Source organism: Bidens hawaiensis, unplaced genomic scaffold (assembly GCF_021521415.1).
Source record: "Bidens hawaiensis isolate Kalapana, Puna unplaced genomic scaffold, B.hawaiensis_p1.1 tig00419396_1, whole genome shotgun sequence".
Lineage (NCBI taxonomy): Eukaryota > Viridiplantae > Streptophyta > Magnoliopsida > Asterales > Asteraceae > Bidens > Bidens hawaiensis.
Genome location: NW_027504847.1, coordinates 1,223,163 through 1,238,195, shown reverse-complemented (window position 1 = coordinate 1,238,195; position 15,033 = coordinate 1,223,163).

Below are 15,033 nucleotides of genomic sequence, written 5' to 3'. Positions count from 1 at the left end.
TAGAAATGATGCGTTTTAATTAGTTTATTTACTTATTAGACGAAATTTAAATGTCTAAACTAGAAAAAAGTCAACACATTGGATATATGTCTTATTGTTGTAGCCACTATTTTAATTATATTCAACCCTTTTTAATCTTTGAATCTCTGGTAATTTCAAACGCAAGAAATAGTGCTTGCTTCTAGAAAATCCTCAAAGCTTTCGAAAATTTTTATTCAATTTAGGCTATATTTTAATTGTGTAAAATACAAGTAGAAGACTTGAATCACCAAGGAACAAAGTGGAATTGGAGGATAAGAACATGTGGTTTAAGAAGTTGTTTATAAGAAGATATGAGATATATTATAAAGTGGGTGTATATACAAAATTGGTGGGAATAATTCTTCATAAAGAGAATTGTTCTAATATGTTATCATATCATGTAACTTAATAAGTCATTTATAAATTGGACGTGGCTTAATAGTAGAGCACTCACTAGATTAGTGAGAGGTATGAGGTTCAAACCTCACTATCACCAATTTATATGGGAGATATGAGGGATGACCCTGCCAGGGTTCGAGTCCTGATCTCACCCGGTTTCACGGCTCCTTGCTATCGTGCCATTTGGCGGGCGTGGGGTCGGGTTTTATCCGTTGAATCCCTCAATAGATGGACCGCTAGGGGCTCCGTCCGTCCGGACTAGTGGCCGGCTCGGGCTACCTTTAGCCAATGGGGGCCGCGTACGGAGTACCCGGCGTTACTTAGTTGGTCGCTCAAAGAAAAAAAAACTTAATAAGTCATTTTATTGCATGATTTTGCATATTTAATTTTGGACAAACTTGCTAGTTTAAAAGTCATACTTAATATTTAGAAGTATTTGATGTTTACCTTCTTATGCTATTTCATTTGTCTAGTGGTTCGGAAAAGTGATTAAAAACTGACAAAGTAACAAGGTAAACGTTTATAGATTGAAAAACAAAAACGAAAAAAATAATAATAAAAAACACCTTGTTGAGGTCTCTACACTCGGACTTTGAATCAACCATAGTTCTCTAGGGCCTTTCCAATGAAAAAACATAAATCCACATTGTCGGCTTTGGATTGAGTTCGGTTACTTTGGTTCGATTATATCTGTTATCTTACTTACGGGTCAATTATTTTGGTTTCATATTCCCATGTTTTTAATAGATGAATGAAAGAGTAAGCTCAAATATGGTGGCCTTTATAAATGCCACAAAGTTTGTTATGCAATGATTCATGTATTCATGTACATTTAGTACTTGTAATGCTGATGAAAAGATAATATTATTTAAAAATGAATTTTAATATTTTAAATAATAATATTCCTTTCATCAATATAATTCATACTCATGTGAGCACTTTATATATAATCAGATTCTTTTATCAATGTAATCAAATGGGTAAAAAATTGACATGGAATAGTTTCTTGATTAGTTACAAATGATGTGTATAGGTAGAGGTGGGAGAAAACCCCGGTTTCGGTTCCAAACCCGGTCTTACTTGACCCAAGGAAATATTAAATATGTTACATACAAAATGATAATCCAGAGATCAAAGAGCTAAAGATAAAAAAAAAAAGAAATAATTACAAAGGAGATAACTATCAAAATCATTAGCTACTCTTCTCAATCATCTACGAGTTATTTAAGTACAATTGGAAGATTGTACTATCAAAATCATTAGCTACTCTTCTCAATTTATTTGTTCCCAACTCTTCTCAATCAGTTACTCTTTTACCGGTTTTGTCCAATGGTTGTATTGTTTGGTGGCGTTATTTACGCTTTATTGTTTGTATCGGTGATTCTAGCGACTTGCTAGTGTTTTGAATGAAATTTTGTTGGTCGTTCAAAAAAAATACAATTAGACATGTTCACCATAACCCCCTATACTATGCTATAGTTACACTTTAGGTCCCTCTATTATTTTTCACCTAACATTTTTGTTATCACGAATTATCATGTTGTTGTTACCGACACTTAACACACTCATATATGAACGATATGGTAGTCAAGATCACGTGAATAACGATAGTTTGCCTTAACTATGCGACTACACATGCATTTACGTGTGCATTGGTGACAAGAAAGTCCTATACATAGATCTTAAAAATCAGGTATGCATCCTGCATCCATAGACACATATCATAAGGTCTACCCATGTGATTTTTATTTGACAAATGTATAATAAGTTAATAACCTACCAAAGAAATGGTTACTATTTACTAACAATGTTATGTATAGATTATGACATTCTCCAAAGCTTGTACTAACTCTTTTGACATCCAATCCATGAACTAGATATTGCTGGAGATCAAACGACATGTACAAAAAATATGCAACATGTTGACAACTTGACATGTGAAGAAACGTGGATCTACTCACTGAAAGCAGATCTACTTTCCTCGTGTGTGATTATATTATTTCACCGATGGTTCTTCTGGATCAGTGTTCTTCCACCTACAAAATGAACAGCGCCGTTACTTACCCCTCAGAAAGGGACAGAGGGGTCCTCTTTGGGGTAACCCTCCGGCGTGAGAATAAGTATGTGTAGGAGAAGATAATAATGTGTGAGTGAGGGAATTGGGAGAGTATTGCTTAATAGCTGAATACTGTATGTTACTCTGAATGATTTTGTGATTGAATATGCTTCAATGTGAATCAATGTGTCTGTAACTGTCAATGATTGAGTATGAATGTCCCCATCAAAGTGGAGTTGATGCTGTATTTATAGTGCTAGGGTTTCCACTGATTAGGCTCAACCTCGTTGGCCTCCTCCAATCGCACTGCGCCACGTGTCCTCTGGGACACCTGGCGCTTTCTCGTTGGTTGTAATCACGTGGTAGCACATGTGTCATGCTGAGTTGTCGACCTTTCATTTGGCAGCTGTCAACATCAGCATATTCTTATTCCTTAAAAAGATGCCTTCTGGAAGGTTGTCTGACGTGCACAATCAAGGTTGCCCTAATCCTGATTTGGATAAGGACGAGGTCGATTATGTGCATGTGTGATATGCGCCCATCCTGAGGATGCGCGAGGTCTTCTCTTTATTCTCACGCGCAGATATTTCATGCGCAGATGTGATATGCACGAGCATGTGATATGCGCCGCGCGCTGGTGCGCCGCGCGCATATGTGATGCGCGAGCATATGTGTGCCTGGGCAGATGTGATATGCACGAGCATGTGATATGCGCCGCGAGCATATGTGTGCCTGGGCATATGATGCCTGAGCATGTTTTGTATGCGCCATGCGCATAGGTTTTGGCTTTGTGCCTTCATAATGTGTTTATCTTGTGGGTTGACCCGCCTTGCTCGGTGTTGAGGCGGGTACATACCTCTTCAAGCCCCCCCAGTCTAATGTGTGTCTTATCTCGCGCGGGCGCGGTAAGATATATATTAGACTTACTGATTTGGTCTTTTAAAGGGGTTTTGTCGTTTTCTTGGTTGTTTTCATGGTTGCGCGAAGTTCTATCCATTTGGTTGAAACGAAGGGTCCAAACACGTGGTTGGTTGGTGGTGTCGTGCGCCGTAAACGTGTCAGACGTTTCGTGTGCTCGAGGTGCTACAGTTGCCTTTCATGTCCCTTCGCACAGCTGTCTGGAACACGTGTCGCGCTCTCATTGGTTTGCACCTGCGAGTGGGGGCGCGTCTCTGCTCCGTGGCAGGTCCGTTACGTTTTATGTCCCCTCAACAGTGTTTGGGACACGTGCCGCGCCCTCGTTGGCTTACACCTGCGAGTGGGGGCGCGTGAAATCCCATCAGTTACCACTTTTCTCTCTCCTGGGCCTATAAAAGCAGGTCCTTAGGAAATTTTTTATCTTCATCTTCATTGTTACTAATTTTCGAATTTCTGTCTTTCATATTCTGAATTGAGTGTTTTCATCGTTTCGAAACTTCGATTATCTGCTGCTGCAGTTGTATGTCTGATAGTTTAGACTCGTCTAGCCCCTCAATCACCTCTATTGCCTCTCGAAGACGCCGTGTGAAATCTGTGGTAATGTCGACATTGAAGCAAAAGGGGAAGGGGAAGAGGGTTGTTGAGACCACATCGGAGGAAGTAGGGAGGACCAAGGCCACCAAAAGGTGGAATGAAATCCCCTGCAAATTGAGGCAGGTCGATCTCGACAGCCTCATCGCCTCTCAGGGTTTTCCCACCCTGTTTGGCTGCATGTTGCCTGGGGCCGGGCAAACGGCGGCGGACCCGCCTCCCGGCTATATTTCACTGTACACCCATTTTTTCACCCACTGCAACCTTCGTCTTCCGATGACAAGGTTTGTAGGCGCGGTGTTACGTTTTTTCGGGATTCATATATCCCAAGTCCATCCGTTTGGACTCGTGCGCATGACTCATTTCGAGTTCATGTGCAAATCACAGCGCGAGGAGCCCACCCCTCGGCGCTTTCAATTTTTTTACAAGCCCAAGATCCAAGATTCTTGGATCTCCTTTATTCCTCGCAGTCAGAAGGTTAAGTGCTCCACTGTTTCATTCAAGAGCCTTCATGACTGGTCTGAGAGGTTCTTTTACATTAGGGCTGGCGTAATCCCCATCCGCATGACGATGCGCGCGATCGATTCTGCGCCCGCGGATGCGGATGTTATTAAGAACCCAACCGGCGCTTGGGTTAAGAAACTGACCACCGAACCATCCCCCGCCAAGAAAATTCGCGAGGAGGCGCTGGTTGGGGTCGGCATGAGTAAGCTGTGGACCGACAGCGCACTTGTGCCCGTTATCCAAGTCGACGGGTTGTGTAAGTTTATTTCATTGCGTTATTTCTTTTTCTGCGCGAACATAATTCTTTTTCTGATATCAGTTGACTTGTTTTTGCGCAGTCACCAAGGATTATATCCACGCCGCTTATGATGATCAAGTGGAGGGTGGCTCCGTCGCGCTTGGCGCTGGGGAGGTTGGTTTCCCAGATCGCTTCGATGACATGTTCATCCCAGTGGATCTGGAATTTGACTTTGATGGCGACGCGCCTGGTAAGCCTTCACACTTATGTTTATTCCTTGAGAATACCAAATTTTGCTAACACTTGTGTTACATGTATTGTAGATGCGCTGGAGAACTACGAGCTGGAGCTCACGGAGGAGGAGGAAGAGGAGGCGCCCCTACTAAAGCGCAAAGCTAAGGGGAAATCAGGCGCAGGGGGCAGTAAGAGACAAAAGAAAGATGACACCCCTGTCGCTCATCCCCATGCTCAAACGAAGAGACCTAAGGAAACCCAGGTGTTTACCACCATGGGTTCTTTAGCTTCCCTGCCTGTGAAAGTGGGCAGACCTCCTGTCCACTTGAGGTATGGTGGCGTCACCTCCTCCGTTCGCGCGGCTGAAGAGAGAAGCAGTGCCGCGCCTGCGACAGGTATATGTTGCTTATCTTCATCTGATTGAATTATTATTAAACCTTTGCTCCTTTGAATGTTTGCAGGACCGGCGACGGTTGCAGATCAGCCGCAGGCGCCACAAGGTGCTGAGGCTGCGCCGGGGTCTGCTTCGAAGTCCCCCGTTCTACCCTCTGAGAAGGGTAGAATGAACTTTATGGCGATGTTCGCCGCGCGAACAGAATTGCGCCAAGGTATGTTTTGCACATTTGTCTTCTGAATTTTTTCATTTGGATTTAGTCGTAAACCAATTTTCCTTGTTGGTTTGTTCATAGGAGTTGTAGCTGGCGTACAAGTTGCCGGTGACACTCCTGGCGCCGTTGGCGGCGCCGCTGGTTCTGGTCCTGCTCCTGCTAGTGCTGATTCTCCCCTTATTGGGGTTACAAAGGAGCAGGAAGCCGTATTGCGCGCCGAACTGGCGGCGTCGAGACCTCCCTCGCCTCCTCCTACGCGCAGCCCTCTCCGCGAGGCTGGTTTGGAGCCCCCCAGGTCGCAGGAGAAAAGGCCTATTCAAGAAGATGAGGAGGATGAGGGGGCTCAAGCTGAGGACTCCTTGGGAGACCGCGCCAGCCCTGCGATGCCACAAGTCTTCGCAGCGCATACTTCTGGTGGGGCTGGCGCTGACTTTTCTGCTTCATCCCCGCAGGTATGTTTTAATTTGTTGCTCTGCTGCGCGTACCTCCATATAAGTATGTTTATGACTTAGAACATTTCTTGTGTTTTGCAGGAAGGTGACCACGTTTATCGCCCGAGATGGAATATTAATGAAGACAGTTCCTTCCAATCCATGGGCGTATGCGAGGACTTCTGGGCTCATGCCGTGCCTCCTACTGAAAGGAGGTATCAGGAGGAGCGCACCCGCGCTGACTTGCTCAACGATCACATTTTCGCTGGGTCAGCTTTCTTTGCTGCCTCCCAAGAGCTTCACCGCGATTATATTAAAGTACGCGATGCTCTTGTAGCAGCCCAGCAAGAGGCTAAGGTGGCTGCCTGGAACCTTTCTGATGCTCGCGCACGAGCTGAGAAACTCCAGGCGGAGCTCAGCGAAAATAGAGCAAGTGCCAACACCGCCTTTATTAAGCGCGGGCATGAGCTCAAGGCTGCGCGGGAGAAGCAGCAGGTGGCGGAGGCCGAAGTTGCCAAGTACGCGCGGAGAGTGCGTGTCTTGGAACAGCAGGCTGAGGCGCGTGACCAAGCTATCGTCCAGAGTATCACTGAGAAATCATCACTGGAGAGTGAGGTCGCGCGCCTGAAGAAGGAGTTGGCGGCCGCGCAGGCCGATAGAGATGAGGCCTTGGCGACGGCAGCGTCCAGCCAGGAAGCACTTGATGCTGCGCAGGCGGAGAAAGAAGAAATTTTGGCGGCAGCAGCGTCTGATAAAGAGGAGCTAAAGAAGACCAAGGAAACTGTTGAGTTATTAAACTCACAGGTTCCTGCCCTCGAGACGTCTGTTGCTGGCCTCGCGCAGGATCGCCAATGGCTGGTGTCACAGGGCATGACTCGTTGCGCTTTGGCGATGAAATATTCCGCCGAGTTTCAGGCCCTTGTGATGGACTGCAATGCTGCCGCGCGCTTGGTGGGTCGATCTGAAGGGTTTACGGATGGGTATGAATATGGCATGTTGAAGAAGAACCCATCCGAGTACCCTTACAAGAGCGACGCGGCCTGCGCGGACATGGCCGCTGTGGGGGAGAAGTATATGAATACTCCCATCCCCATCCTTATGCAGGTACCTCGACCTTAATGAGTTTGTCTTTATTAATTTTCCAAGTGTTTTGTACTCAATACTTTTCTAATGATTTGCAGATAGCTGCGCTTGCTGACCAGCCCGACCTCGGCGCGCTAAAGAAGTTGCTCGATGAATGCGAGAGGGCTGGTGGCGATGATGGTGGCGCGGGGGATGTTGCCCCTGCCAGCGGCTCTGGCGCGGCGAAAGAATCTGCTCCTGACACCGTCGTGATAGAAGACTCCATTGAGGAGGAAGAACTTGACTATGGTCAGTTCGGAGATGAGGAGCGGGCCGCGCCGGATGCTGAGGGAGATGATGAGGGTGATGAAGTGGCTGACGTCGACGTGGAGACTTGAGAAGCCCTTCATCTTTCTAATTTTTTTTTTTATACTTGTAATTTGTAACCCATCATACTTGTAAATTTCAATGCTATGGAATGAAACTTGTTTTCCATTTTTCACATCTTGCGCATTTCCATTCATCTCTTCATGTTTGCTTGTATAGATATAAGATATGCTTGCACGTTAAAATAAGAACAAGGTTGTAAGGAAATTATTCACTTAACCATAGTCCTATTTTGTAAGTGGTTTCGCAGTATCTTGTTTATGCTGACATGCGCGATATCTTTTCTCAATTCCTTTTTTGCGCGTCGAGGTCGCGCGGTTTTAATATGGAAGTATGAGTTTTAGCCATTACATGTCAGCATGTGTTACTCAGATATCCACTATGATTTCGCGCGCGACCTCGACCTGAGACCTTAACAACTATGATATGGCATGTACTTTGCCTTAGTTGTGTTTAAGGATTTTTATGATCAGGCTGCGCGGGATGTAAGATGGATGTTTGTGAGTGTTTTGAGCTAAGGCTCTTTGTTTTGGGCTAAGGCCCTGACGTTTTTAGAGTTAAGACTCATTAACGTGTTTGAGCTAAGGCTCGTAGGTTTGGGCTAAGGCCCTGACGTTTTAGAGTTAAGACTCGTTAACGCGTTTGAGCTAAGGCTCGCGCATGTATGTTTTACTTCGTTTTATTTCGTTTTGAAGTCAATATAGTGTTGTCATATTGCTCCAAATTAATAAAGGAAGTGTGAAACATGTATGCAAAGGTAATAGAACAAATATTGAAAGATAGTGCGAATCATCATTCATGATGGCTTAAAAGCCTTGATTACATATTTGAACTTTTACATGAAGCATTTTCTAAGTTGTGCCGCGTTCCACGCGCGCGGTATCTTTTTTCCATTCAAATCTTTTAAAGTGTACGCGCCTTTCCCCAAATCTTCTGAAATTTGATAAGGTCCCTCCCAATTGGGGGACATTTTTCCTGGGGGTATTGCACGGCTAGCTTCATTGTTTCGAAGGACAAAATCATTTTTCTTGAAGTGGCACTCTTTAACGCGCTGATTATAATATTTTTTCAGCTTTTTCTTGTATCTGGCTTCATTGATGATAGCCGCTTCTCTGCGCCCTTCAAGCAAGTTAAGGTCCAATCTTCTTTCGCGCTCGTTATCAGTCTTGCTCATCATGAGTACCCTATGGGATGGGCATCCAATTTCTGCTGGGATTATAGCCTCTGTCCCATAGGTTAGGCTGAACGGGGATTCGCCATTGCTAGTTTTGCTTAATGTCCTGTGCGCCCACAGGACATTAGGTAACTCTTCGACCCAAGAATGGGATTCTCCCTCCAACCTTTTCTTCAGCCCATTTAACAAACTTTGATTCGCGCGCTCCACTTGGCCATTCCCCTGAGGGTGGTAGACCGAAGTGAAGATTTGGTTGATGTGCAATTCTTTGAGCCAGCTGGATATCTTCCTGTCAGTGAATTGTTTGCCATTGTCGCTCACAATTTCCATAGGAAGGCCAAAACGGCAAATGATGTGGCTCCAGATAAATTGCTTCATCGCCTCAGCTGTGATTTTTGCTAGTGGCTTGGCCTCAACCCATTTTGTGAAATAGTCTATCGCCACGACCAAAAATTTCACTCGCCCTTGCGCTTGCGGCAGGGGCCCCACGATATCAATGGCCCATTTGTGGAAAGGCCATGCAGAGGTCACCGGAATCAAGTTGTTCTTTGGCCGCATGGTGTTTGGCGCGTAGCTCTGACATACCTTGCATTTTTGTATTTCTTTTAGCGCATCCAAGTACATGCCTGGCCAATAGTAGCCCGAGCTCATTGCCTTGGCAACCACCATGCGCGGGCCAGCGTGTATGCCGCAGATTCCTTCGTGAATCTCCCTAATCACATAGCTTGCTTCTTCAGCATCCAGGCATTTCATGAGCGGTCCAAGATAAGAGCGTCGATATAATGTACCATCAAGTAGTTCATAGTTCTGCGCCTTGTGTCTTATCTTTCTCGCCTGTGCGCGATCGTCCGGTAACGTCCCCTCCTTCAGGAATTCCATTATTGGAGTTATACAGGATGAAGGGGTTGTATGAATTACAAGGACCGATTGCGTTTGCACTGACGGGTTGCTCATCACTTGCACCCTGACATCTTTGCCAAAGTGATCAAAATTAGTTGATGCCATCTTACTCAACGCGTCAGCGGACTTGTTTTCGCTGCGCGAGATGTGTATGATTTTGACGAAGTCAAACTGCTCAACGAGCTTTTTTGCCTGCTCTAGATATAGAGGCATGGTGTTCTCCTTGGCATCATAAAGGCCATTGACCTGTGCAGCTACCAAGTAAGAATCAACATGTGCCTCTAGCCTTTTAACTCCAAACTTGCGCGCAATGCGCAGACCAGCCAGCAGGGCTTCATACTCAGCCTCATTGTTGGTACTCTTGAAGTCCAACCTAATAGCATAAGTATATTCATGATTATCAGGGTCCACCAGTTTGAGGCCTGCGCCGGACCCTTCGCTGTTGGAGGCTCCATCAGTGAATAGCCTCCAAACATCTTCTTCATCATTTGCTCGCGGAGGGTCTACCTCGCGCTGAGCTTCTTCAATCTTTCCCTCTGGGATTTCCGTGATGAAATCCGCCAAAACTTGACCCTTTATTGCTGGACGGGGCTTATAAGTGATCGTGTGTTCACCCAATTCCAGCGCCCACTTTGTCAGCCTTCCGGAGAGCGCGGGGCGTCGCAAGACTTGCTGGATGTTGTAACCTGTCAGAACTTCAATCGGATGACCATTGAAGTATCTGTGAAGCTTGCGCGACGCGTGTGTTAGTGACAAAACTAACTTTTCCATGATGGAATAGCGCGTCTCAGGGTCTGTCAGCACCCGACTCACATAGTATATTGGCGTTTGGATCCCCTTGCGATCCACCAATAATACTGCGCCGATGGCGCGGTCTCCAGCTGACAAGTACAATGTAAGGGTTTCGCCAGGAAGTGGAGCTGTGAGCGCGGGCAGCTTTATGAGACATTCTTTTATCTCACTGAAAGCTTGCTCAGCCTCAGGCGTCCACTTGAATTGGCTCTTCTTCAAGTAGTTCCTCAAAGTGTTAACGAATGGAGTAGATTTGCTGGCGTGGTTCGCTAGGAACCTGTTGATTGACACCAATCTACCATTCAGCTTCTGAACCTCTTTCATGGTGGATGGTGAAGGCATGTCAAGGATGGCTTCCACCTTTTCAGGGTTCACCTTGAAACCATCCTTAGTCACCATTACACCAAGAAATTTCCCCTCTTCCGCGCCGAAAGTACATTTGCTCGGGTTGAGCTTCATGTTAACTTCCGTTAGGCGCTGAAGAGTTTCCTCGATGTCTTTGAGCATTTGTCTCTCCTCCCTGCTCTTGATCACCAAATCATCAACGTAGACTTCTAGATTTCTTCCGATTTGTTCACTGAAAACCGAATCCATAAGCCTCTGATAGGTTGCGCCCGCATTCTTTAAATCAAAGGGCATTTTTATGTAACAAAAAACACCCTTGTCGGTTCTGAAGGCAGTCTTGTCTTCGTCCTGTGGTGCCATTTGAATCTGGTGATAGCCTTTGTAGGCATCCGGGAAACATTTGAGCTTGAATGGCGCCACGGAGTCCACCTTTGCGTCGATGTTTGGGAGGGGGTAACAGTCTTTCGGACATGCTTTGTTGAGGTCCTTGAAGTCAATACACATCCTCCATGACCCGTTGCTTTTCTTTACCATCACAGGATTGGCTACCCACGTCTGGTATCGGATCGGGCGGATGATGTTTGCGCGCAACAGGTCCTCCACTTGCTCATTCATGGCCTTCGCCTTTTCATCCCCCATGATTCTCTTTTTCTGAGCAATTGGCTCCACCGACTTGAACGTGTTAAGAGAATGTTGCGCCAAGTCTCGCGGGACCCCCGTCATATCGGAGTGTTGCCACGCGAAAACCGACGTGTATTTTGTGAGCAACTTTTTCATTCTCAATCTCGTTTCGTCTGGAATGGTAGCGCCAATTGTGACCGTTTGCTCTGGGAATTTTGGGTTTAAAATCCACTTCTCTGGCGCATTGTCCGCCATTGGAAGTTTCATTCTCCCTTCCCGCGGCGTACTTGTCACTGCGCACAAATGATCGCGGTAAACAAATGTTACGCCTGTTGGTGTAGGGAACCCCAATGCGCCGTGCACTGGCGACGGTACAGCATTAAATTGGGCAATCGTTCCCCTACCCAGGATCATATTGTGGCATGACGTGGTGGGCAAGACCAAGAAGTTGACAACTTCGGCTCGCTTGTGCTCATCATCCCCCATAGTTAGTTCAAACTGAATCTGGCCTAGGGGATGGATGATTTCATTTGAGACACCACAGATTGGTGCGTTCACAATTTCGAGCCGCGCTTGGTCTGCCGGGTCTAACTTTCTGAAACATTGCTCATACATAATGTCAGATTCGCTTCCAGTGTCCACCAGGACCTTTGACACTTCGTAATGAGCAATGTGTGTGGTGATGACGAGAGGACTGCTTATTGAAGGGCCTCCCCTGATTCTTGGGAAGATGACTTGCTGCTCGCGCCAATCTCCGTGGATTTGCTCGCTTCTCTTTTTTGACGTCTGCCCTTGTCTTCCCTCCTCAGCCACACAGATTCTTTTGTATTTCTTGCTGGCAGAGGCTCCTTCCGGTTGCTCATCTTCTATTCTTTGGTTTTTCACCAAGTGAGCCAGCCTGCCTGATTTTACATCCTTCTCAATCGCATCCTTTAAATGATGGCATGCGTCGGTGTTGTGGCCCGGGGACCTGTGAAATTCACAATATTTGCCACTGTTTTGCGGTCCCTTGTAGTGTAGTTGCTTGGGGGGCTTGAATTGAACATTCTCAGTACTTAACACCTGTGAAGGTGTTTTAGTGAGTGGAGTCCATATTCTTGGCAGAGGTCTGCTAGGATCTCTGCCGCCCTCCCTCTTGTCACCATCCCCGCGATTACGAACATCTTTTTGGGGCTGGGGTGAGCTTGGTTGCGCTTGCTTTTCTGCTGAAGAAAAACTTGTTGGCTGCAACCTGGACCATACAGAGTTCTGTTTGGCCCTCTTCTCTTTGCTGCGCGGTGATTCAGCCTGATGCGCTCTTTCTCTTGCCCTATCTTGGGCAATCTGTTTTTCATTTCTCGCGAAGACTCGCGAGGCTTCCATTAGTTTTGCCCAAGTGGTGGGCATACCATCTTTGCTTACGAGAGCTCGGCGGAGTTGATCACTGCGTGCGCCTTGTATAAAGGCCACGCGCAGGAGCTGCTCAGTTATACCCCCGATTGCCAGGGACTCCTGATTGAAACGAGTGACGTAATCTTCAATCGTTTCATCATTCCTGCGTACGCAGTGCATGATGTCATCAGGATCGCCCGTGTGCCTGCGCTGCTGTACGAAGTGGGATTGGAACTTTTCTAATAGTTCCTCGAACCCATCAATTTGCCCAGTCGGCAAGCTCTCGAACCATACCCGCGCTGCGCCTGTGAGGCAGCGAGCAAACATATGACACCATGTTGGCATCGTCCAGCTCTCTAGGTTTCCCGTGTTATAGAAACCTTGCAAAAAGTCATCTGGATCTGTTGTGCCATCATATTTACCCAGACCACTTGGCATCTTGGTCTTGTGCTGGATGGGAGCCTGCGCGATGCGCGCAGTAAACTTTGAGTGTTTTACCAGGATGGCTGGTCTGTAGGGTGTGGTTACGTCCACTTGCCCTCTGACCGGTGGGCTGTACGGCATGTGCAGATCCAGATCTGCTCTGGCTCCAGGCGCCATGTTCACAGGCGCGCGGAGCTGTGAGCCTCCTGCATAAGTATCCCGTGTCTTCCTCATGCTATGCACTTCTTCATCACTGAACTCAGTGTGTGCAGTGTGAACAGAATGTCCTTCTTCCGGCGCGCGCGACCTTTTTGTAGTCTGCTTATCAAACGCTTGCCTTTGTGTTTGGTCGGCTAGCTTTTTCTGTTTGACCATTTCATTGTACTTTTCCAGTAGACGCCGCTGCTCGTTTATGAGCCATTCATTCGGATCATTTGTTTCTTCTTCTGGACCCATTGGTCCTTTCAGTTTCGCGCCGGCCATATTTTGTAACGTGAGATCGTCTGGACGAGTTTCAGTCTGGCCGTGAGGGGTTGTGACGAAGGGACGGTTGCTGGTGGTACGCGTAGAATCACGCGGAACCCTCAGAACCTGTTGTCCGTCGTTAACACCCTCACGTTCAATATCCTCCAGAGCTTGATCAACGTTACGAACGCCAGAAACCATGGTGATTGATTTTTTTGTAGATCTGATTAGATCTGATTGCCGTTTGTAACAGTGGATGGCGCCAATGAAGAAACGTGGATCTACTCACTGAAAGCAGATCTACTTTCCTCGGGTGTGATTATATTATTTCACCGATGGTTCTTCTGGATCAGTGTTCTTCCACCTACAAAATGAACAGCGCCGTTACTTACCCCTCAGAAAGGGACAGAGGGGTCCTCTTTGGGGTAACCCTCCGGCGTGAGAATAAGTATGTGTAGGAGAAGATAATAATGTGTGAGTGAGGGAATTGGGAGAGTATTGCTTAATAGCTGAATACTGTATGTTACTCTGAATGATTTTGTGATTGAATATGCTTCAATGTGAATCAATGTGTCTGTAACTGTCAATGATTGAGTATGAATGTCCCCATCAAAGTGGAGTTGATGCTGTATTTATAGTGCTAGGGTTTCCACTGATTAGGCTCAACCTCGTTGGCCTCCTCCAATCGCACTGCGCCACGTGTCCTCTGGGACACCTGGCGCTTTCTCGTTGGTTGTAATCACGTGGTAGCACATGTGTCATGCTGAGTTGTCGACCTTTCATTTGGCAGCTGTCAACATCAGCATATTCTTATTCCTTAAAAAGATGCCTTCTGGAAGGTTGTCTGACGTGCACAATCAAGGTTGCCCTAATCCTGATTTGGATAAGGACGAGGTCGATTATGTGCATGTGTGATATGCGCCCATCCTGAGGATGCGCGAGGTCTTCTCTTTATTCTCACGCGCAGATATTTCATGCGCAGATGTGATATGCACGAGCATGTGATATGCGCCGCGCGCTGGTGCGCCGCGCGCATATGTGATGCGCGAGCATATGTGTGCCTGGGCAGATGTGATATGCACGAGCATGTGATATGCGCCGCGCGCATATGTGATGCGCGAGCATATGTGTGCCTGGGCATATGATGCCTGAGCATGTTTTGTATGCGTCATGCGCATAGGTTTTGGCTTTGTGCCTTCATAATGTGTTTATCTTGTGGGTTGACCCGCCTTGCTCGGTGTTGAGGCGGGTACATACCTCTTCAACATGTAAAAAAGTCAAGGTGTATCGGCAGAGAGACTTTGAGGGTGGACAATGTGGGCACCTGGGCGGGGCACGTGCTTTTCAGGGCACATAAATTTTAAAAAATTATGATACAATATATACTTTTATAATACATGAACACTTTATAGTCTATTTGATATGTCATAAACTCATTCTAATATCATTATTTTGTTATTTATTTATCGTTATTGCTATAACTAAAATCGTCG